The sequence below is a fragment of the Lampris incognitus genome, chromosome 1 (assembly GCF_029633865.1).
Source record: "Lampris incognitus isolate fLamInc1 chromosome 1, fLamInc1.hap2, whole genome shotgun sequence".
Classification (NCBI taxonomy): domain Eukaryota; kingdom Metazoa; phylum Chordata; class Actinopteri; order Lampriformes; family Lampridae; genus Lampris; species Lampris incognitus.
The window spans coordinates 90,234,235-90,243,506 of NC_079211.1; positions in this window are offsets into that span (position 1 = coordinate 90,234,235).

Sequence of the window (9,272 nt, forward strand, 5' to 3'; positions counted from 1 at the left end):
GACAGAGAGCTGGACAGACCGATAGACAGAGAGCTGGACAGACAGATAGACAGAGAGCTGGACAGACCGATAGACAGAGAGCTGGACAGACAGATAGACAGAGAGCTGGACAGACCGATAGACAGAGAGCTGGACAGACCGATAGAGAAGAGAGCTGGACAGACAGATAGACAGAGAGCTGGAGAGACAGATAGACAAGAGAGCTGGACAGACCGATAGACAGAGAGCTGGACACACCGACAGACAGAGAGCTGGACAGAAAGATAGACAGAGAGCTGGACAGACCAATAGACAGAGAGCTAGACAGACAGATTGACAGAGAGCTGGACAGACCGATAAACAGAGAGCTGGACAGACCAATAGACAGAGAGCTGGACAGACAAATAGACAGAGATCTGGACAGACCGATAGACAGAGAGCTGGACAGAACGACAGACAGAGAGCTGGACACACCGACAGACAGAGAGCTGGACAGACAGATAGACAAGAGAGCTGAACAGACCGATAGACAGAGAGCTGGACAGACAGACAGACAGAGAGCTGGACAGACCGATAGACAGAGAGCTGGACAAACCGATAGACAGAGAGCTGGACAGACAGATTGACAGAGAGCTGGACAGGCCGACGGACAGAGAGCTAGACAGACAGATAGACAGAGAGCTGGACAGACAGATAGACAGAGAGCTGGACAGACCGATAGACAAGAGAGCTGGGCAGACAGATAGACAGAGAGCTGGACAGGCCAACAGACAGAGAGCTAGACAGACAGATAGACAGAGAGCTGGACAGACCGATAAACAGAGAGCTGGACAGACAGGTAGACAGAGAGCTGGACAGGCCGATAGACAGAGAGCTGGACAGACCGATAGACAGAGAGCTGCACAGACAGATAGACAGAGAGCTGGACAGACCGATAGACAAGAAAGCTGGGCAGACAGATAGACAGGGAGCTGGACAGACCGATAGACAGAGAGCTGGACAGACCGATAGACAGAGAGCTGGACAGACTGATAGAGAAGAGAGCTGGACAGACAGATAGACAGAGAGCTGGAGAGACAGATAGACAAGAGAGCTGGACAGACCGATAGACAGAGAGCTGGACACACCGACAGACAGAAAGCTGGACAGACAGATTGACAGAGAGCTGGACAGGCCGACGGACAGAGAGCTAGACAGACAGATAGACAGAGAGCTGGACAGACAGATAGACAGAGAGCTGGACAGACAGGTAGACAGAGAGCTGGACAGGCCGATAGACAGAGAGCTGGACAGACCGATAGACAGAGAGCTGGACAGACCGATAGACAGAGCTGGACAAACAGATAGACAGAGAGCTGGACAGACCGATAGACAGAGAGCTGGACAGACCGATAGACAAAAAGCTGGACAGACCGACAGACAGAGAGCTGGACAGACAGATACATAGAGAGCTGGACAGACAGATAGACAGAGAGCTGGAAAGACAGATAGACAGAGAGCTGGACAGACCGACAGACAGAGAGCTGGACAGACCGATAGACAGAGAGCTGGACAGACCGAAAGACAGAGAGCTGCACGGACAGATAGACAGAGAGCTGGACAGACCGATAGACAAGAGAGCTGAGCAGACAGATAGACAGAGAGCTGGAAAGACCGATAGACAGAGAGCTGGACAGACCGATAGACAGAGAGCTGGACAGACAGATAGACAGAGAGCTGGACAGACCGATAGACAGAGAGCTGGACAGACAGATAGACAGAGAGCTGGACAGACCGATAGACAGAGAGCTGGACAGACAGATAGACAGAGAGCTGGACAGACCGATAGACAGAGAGCTGGACAGACAGATAGACAGAGAGCTGGACAGACCGATAGACAGAGAGCTGGACAGACCGATAGAGAAGAGAGCTGGACAGACAGATAGACAGAGAGCTGGAGAGAAAGATAGACAAGAGAGCTGGACAGACCGCTAGACAGAGAGCTGGACACACCGACAGACAGAGAGCTGGACAGAAAGATAGACAGAGAGCTGGACAGACCAATAGACAGAGAGCTAGACAGACAGATTGACAGAGAGCTGGACAGACCGATAAACAGAGAGCTGGACAGACCAATAGACAGAGAGCTGGACAGACAAATAGACAGAGATCTGGACAGACCGATAGACAGAGAGCTGGACAGAACGACAGACAGAGAGCTGGACACACCGACAGACAGAGAGCTGGACAGACAGATAGACAAGAGAGCTGAACAGACCGATAGACAGAGAGCTGGACAGACAGACAGACAGAGAGCTGGACAGACCGATAGACAGAGAGCTGGACAAACCGATAGACAGAGAGCTGGACAGACAGATTGACAGAGAGCTGGACAGGCCGACGGACAGAGAGCTAGACAGACAGATAGACAGAGAGCTGGACAGACAGATAGACAGAGAGCTGGACAGACCGATAGACAAGAGAGCTGGGCAGACAGATAGACAGAGAGCTGGACAGGCCAACAGACAGAGAGCTAGACAGACAGATAGACAGAGAGCTGGACAGACCGATAAACAGAGAGCTGGACAGACAGGTAGACAGAGAGCTGGACAGGCCGATAGACAGAGAGCTGGACAGACCGATAGACAGAGAGCTGCACAGACAGATAGACAGAGAGCTGGACAGACCGATAGACAAGAAAGCTGGGCAGACAGATAGACAGGGAGCTGGACAGACCGATAGACAGAGAGCTGGACAGACCGATAGACAGAGAGCTGGACAGACTGATAGAGAAGAGAGCTGGACAGACAGATAGACAGAGAGCTGGAGAGACAGATAGACAAGAGAGCTGGACAGACCGATAGACAGAGAGCTGGACACACCGACAGACAGAAAGCTGGACAGACAGATTGACAGAGAGCTGGACAGGCCGACGGACAGAGAGCTAGACAGACAGATAGACAGAGAGCTGGACAGACAGATAGACAGAGAGCTGGACAGACAGGTAGACAGAGAGCTGGACAGGCCGATAGACAGAGAGCTGGACAGACCGATAGACAGAGAGCTGGACAGACCGATAGACAGAGCTGGACAAACAGATAGACAGAGAGCTGGACAGACCGATAGACAGAGAGCTGGACAGACCGATAGACAAAAAGCTGGACAGACCGACAGACAGAGAGCTGGACAGACAGATACATAGAGAGCTGGACAGACAGATAGACAGAGAGCTGGACAGACAGATAGACAGAGAGCTGGACAGACCGACAGACAGAGAGCTGGACAGACCGATAGACAGAGAGCTGGACAGACCGAAAGACAGAGAGCTGCACGGACAGATAGACAGAGAGCTGGACAGACCGATAGACAAGAGAGCTGAGCAGACAGATAGACAGAGAGCTGGAAAGACCGATAGACAGAGAGCTGGACAGACCGATAGACAGAGAGCTGGACAGACAGATAGACAGAGAGCTGGACAGACCGATAGACAGAGAGCTGGACAGACAGATAGACAGAGAGCTGGACAGACCGATAGACAGAGAGCTGGACAGACAGATAGACAGAGAGCTGGACAGACCGATAGACAGAGAGCTGGACAGACAGATAGACAGAGAGCTGGACAGACCGATAGACAGAGAGCTGGACAGACCGATAGAGAAGAGAGCTGGACAGACAGATAGACAGAGAGCTGGAGAGAAAGATAGACAAGAGAGCTGGACAGACCGCTAGACAGAGAGCTGGACACACCGACAGACAGAGAGCTGGACAGAAAGATAGACAGAGAGCTGGACAGACCAATAGACAGAGAGCTAGACAGACAGATTGACAGAGAGCTGGACAGACCGATAAACAGAGAGCTGGACAGACCAATAGACAGAGAGCTGGACAGACAAATAGACAGAGATCTGGACAGACCGATAGACAGAGAGCTGGACAGAACGACAGACAGAGAGCTGGACACACCGACAGACAGAGAGCTGGACAGACATATAGACAAGAGAGCTGAACAGACCGATAGACAGAGAGCTGGACAGACAGACAGACAGAGAGCTGGACAGACCGATAGACAGAGAGCTGGACAAACCGATAGACAGAGAGCTGGACAGACAGATTGACAGAGAGCTGGACAGGCCGACGGACAGAGAGCTAGACAGACAGATAGACAGAGAGCTGGACAGACAGATAGACAGAGAGCTGGACAGACCGATAGACAAGAGAGCTGGGCAGACAGATAGACAGAGAGCTGGACAGGCCAACAGACAGAGAGCTAGACAGACAGATAGACAGAGAGCTGGACAGACCGATAAACAGAGAGCTGGACATACCGATAGACAGAGAGCTGGACAGACCGATAGACAGAGAGCTGGACAGACAGATAGACAGACATCTGGACAGACCGATAGACAGAGAGCTGGACAGACCGATAGAGAAGAGAGCTGGACAGACAGATAGACAGAGAGCTGGAGAGACAGATAGACAAGAGAGCTGGACAGACCGATAGACAGAGAGCTGGACACACCGACAGACAGAGAGCTGGACAGAAAGATAGACAGAGAGCTGGACAGACCGATAGACAGAGAGCTAGACAGAAAGATTGACAGAGAGCTGGACAGACCGATAAACAGAGAGCTGGACAGACCGATAGACAGAGAGCTGGACAGACAAATAGACAGAGATCTGGACAGACCGATAGACAGAGAGCTGGACAGAACGACAGACAGAGAGCTGGACACACCGACAGACAGAGAGCTGGACAGACAGATAGACAAGAGAGCTGGACAGACCGAAAGACAGAGAGCTGGACAGACAGACAGACAGAGAGCTGGACAGACCGATAGACAGAGAGCTGGACAAACCGATAGACAGAAAGCTGGACAGACAGATTGACAGAGAGCTGGACAGGCCGACGGACAGAGAGCTAGACAGACAGATAGACAGAGAGCTGGACAGACAGATAGACAGAGAGCTGGACAGACAGGTAGACAGAGAGCTGGACAGGCCGATAGACAGAGAGCTGTACAGACCGATAGACAGAGAGCTGGACAGACCGATAGACAGAGCTGGACAAACAGATAGACAGAGAGCTGGACAGACCGATAGACAGAGAGCTGGACAGACCGATAGACAAAAAGCTGGACAGACCGACAGACAGAGAGCTGGACAGACAGATACATAGAGAGCTGGACAGACAGATAGACAGAGAGCTGGACAGACAGATAGACAGAGAGCTGGACAGACCGACAGACAGAGAGCTGGACAGACCGATAGACAGAGAGCTGGACAGACCGAAAGACAGAGAGCTGCACGGACAGATAGACAGAGAGCTGGACAGACCGATAGACAAGAGAGCTGGGCAGACAGATAGACAGAGAGCTGGAAAGACCGATAGACAGAGAGCTGGACAGACCGATAGACAGAGAGCTGGACAGACAGATAGACAGAGAGCTGGACAGACCGATAGACAGAGAGCTGGACAGACAGATAGACAGAGAGCTGGAGAGACAGATAGACAAGAGAGCTGGACAGACCGATAGACAGAGAGCTGGACACACCGACAGACAGAAAGCTGGACAGACAGATTGACAGAGAGCTGGACAGGCCGACGGACAGAGAGCTAGACAGACAGATAGACAGAGAGCTGGACAGACAGATAGACAGAGAGCTGGACAGACAGGTAGACAGAGAGCTGGACAGGCCGATAGACAGAGAGCTGGACAGACCGATAGACAGAGAGCTGGACAGACCGATAGACAGAGCTGGACAAACAGATAGACAGAGAGCTGGACAGACCGATAGACAGAGAGCTGGACAGACCGATAGACAAAAAGCTGGACAGACCGACAGACAGAGAGCTGGACAGACAGATACATAGAGAGCTGGACAGACAGATAGACAGAGAGCTGGACAGACAGATAGACAGAGAGCTGGACAGACCGACAGACAGAGAGCTGGACAGACCGATAGACAGAGAGCTGGACAGACCGAAAGACAGAGAGCTGCACGGACAGATAGACAGAGAGCTGGACAGACCGATAGACAAGAGAGCTGAGCAGACAGATAGACAGAGAGCTGGAAAGACCGATAGACAGAGAGCTGGACAGACCGATAGACAGAGAGCTGGACAGACAGATAGACAGAGAGCTGGACAGACCGATAGACAGAGAGCTGGACAGACAGATAGACAGAGAGCTGGACAGACCGATAGACAGAGAGCTGGACAGAAAGATAGACAGAGAGCTGGACAGACCGATAGACAGAGAGCTGGACAGACAGATAGACAGAGAGCTGGACAGACCGATAGACAGAGAGCTGGACAGACCGATAGAGAAGAGAGCTGGACAGACAGATAGACAGAGAGCTGGAGAGACAGATAGACAAGAGAGCTGGACAGACCGCTAGACAGAGAGCTGGACACACCGACACACAGAGAGCTGGACAGAAAGATAGACAGAGAGCTGGACAGACCAATAGACAGAGAGCTAGACAGACAGATTGACAGAGAGCTGGACAGACCGATAAACAGAGAGCTGGACAGACCAATAGACAGAGAGCTGGACAGACAAATAGACAGAGATCTGGACAGACCGATAGACAGAGAGCTGGACAGAACGACAGACAGAGAGCTGGACACACCGACAGACAGAGAGCTGGACAGACAGATAGACAAGAGAGCTGAACAGACCGATAGACAGAGAGCTGGACAGACAGACAGACAGAGAGCTGGACAGACCGATAGACAGAGAGCTGGACAAACCGATAGACAGAGAGCTGGACAGACAGATTGACAGAGAGCTGGACAGGCCGACGGACAGAGAGCTAGACAGACAGATAGACAGAGAGCTGGACAGACAGATAGACAGAGAGCTGGACAGACCGATAGACAAGAGAGCTGGGCAGACAGATAGACAGAGAGCTGGACAGGCCAACAGACAGAGAGCTAGACAGACAGATAGACAGAGAGCTGGACAGACCGATAAACAGAGAGCTGGACATACCGATAGACAGAGAGCTGGACAGACCGATAGACAGAGAGCTGGACAGACAGATAGACAGACATCTGGACAGACCGATAGACAGAGAGCTGGACAGACCGATAGAGAAGAGAGCTGGACAGACAGATAGACAGAGAGCTGGAGAGACAGATAGACAAGAGAGCTGGACAGACCGATAGACAGAGAGCTGGACACACCGACAGACAGAGAGCTGGACAGAAAGATAGACAGAGAGCTGGACAGACCGATAGACAGAGAGCTAGACAGAAAGATTGACAGAGAGCTGGACAGACCGATAAACAGAGAGCTGGACAGACCGATAGACAGAGAGCTGGACAGACAAATAGACAGAGATCTGGACAGACCGATAGACAGAGAGCTGGACAGAACGACAGACAGAGAGCTGGACACACCGACAGACAGAGAGCTGGACAGACAGATAGACAAGAGAGCTGGACAGACCGAAATACAGAGAGCTGGACAGACAGACAGACAGAGAGCTGGACAGACCGATAGACAGAGAGCTGGACAAACCGATAGACAGAAAGCTGGACAGACAGATTGACAGAGAGCTGGACAGGCCGACGGACAGAGAGCTAGACAGACAGATAGACAGAGAGCTGGACAGACAGATAGACAGAGAGCTGGACAGACAGGTAGACAGAGAGCTGGACAGGCCGATAGACAGAGAGCTGGACAGACCGATAGACAGAGAGCTGGACAGACCGATAGACAGAGCTGGACAAACAGATAGACAGAGAGCTGGACAGACCGATAGACAGAGAGCTGGACAGACCGATAGACAAAAAGCTGGACAGACCGACAGACAGAGAGCTGGACAGACAGATACATAGAGAGCTGGACAGACAGATAGACAGAGAGCTGGACAGACAGATAGACAGAGAGCTGGACAGACCGACAGACAGAGAGCTGGACAGACCGATAGACAGAGAGCTGGACAGACCGAAAGACAGAGAGCTGCACGGACAGATAGACAGAGAGCTGGACAGACCGATAGACAAGAGAGCTGGGCAGACAGATAGACAGAGAGCTGGAAAGACCGATAGACAGAGAGCTGGACAGACCGATAGACAGAGAGCTGGACAGACAGATAGACAGAGAGCTGGACAGACCGATAGACAGAGAGCTGGACAGACAGATAGACAGAGAGCTGGACAGACCGATAGACAGAGAGCTGGACAGACAGATAGACAGAGAGCTGGACAGACCGATAGACAGAGAGCTGGACAGACAGATAGACAGAGAGCTGGACAGACCGATAGAGAAGAGAGCTGGACAGACAGATAGACAGAGAGCTGGAGAGACAGATAGACAAGAGAGCTGGACAGACCGATAGACAGAGAGCTGGACACACCGACAGACAGAGAGCTGGACAGAAAGATAGACAGAGAGCTGGACAGACCGATAGACAGAGAGCTAGACAGACAGATTGACAGAGAGCTGGACAGACCGATAAACAGAGAGCTGGACAGACCAATAGACAGAGAGCTGGACAGACAAATAGACAGAGATCTGGACAGACCGATAGACAGAGAGCTGGACAGAACGACAGACAGAGAGCTGGACACACCGACAGACAGAGAGCTGGACAGACAGATAGACAAGAGAGCTGGACAGACCGATAGACAGAGAGCTGGACAGACAGACAGACAGAGAGCTGGACAGACCGATAGACAGAAGGCTGGACAAACCGATAGACAGAAAGCTGGACAGACAGATTGACAGAGAGCTGGACAGGCCGACGAACAGAGAGCTAGACAGACAGATAGACAGAGAGCTGGACAGACAGATAGATAGAGAGCTGGACAGACAGGTAGACGGAGAGCTGGACAGGCCGATAGACAGAGAGCTGGACAGACCGATAGACAGAGAGCTGGACAGACCGATAGACAGAGCTGGACAGACCGATAGACAGAGAGCTGGACAGACCGATAAACAGAGAGCTGGACATACCGATAGACAGAGAGCTGGACAGACCGATAGACAGAGAGCTGGACAGACAGATAGACAGACATCTGGACAGACCGATAGACAGAGAGCTGGACAGACCGATAGACAAGAGAGCTGGAAAGACAGATAGACAGAGAGCTGGAGAGACAGATAGACAAGAGAGCTGGACAGACAGATAGACAGAGAGCTGGACACACTGACAGACAGAGAGCTGGACAGACCGATAGACAGAGAGCTGGACAGACCGATAGACAGAGAGCTAGACAGACAGATTGACAGAGAGCTGGACAGACCGATAAACAGAGAGCTGGACAGACCGATAGACAGAGAGCTGGACAGACAAACAGACAG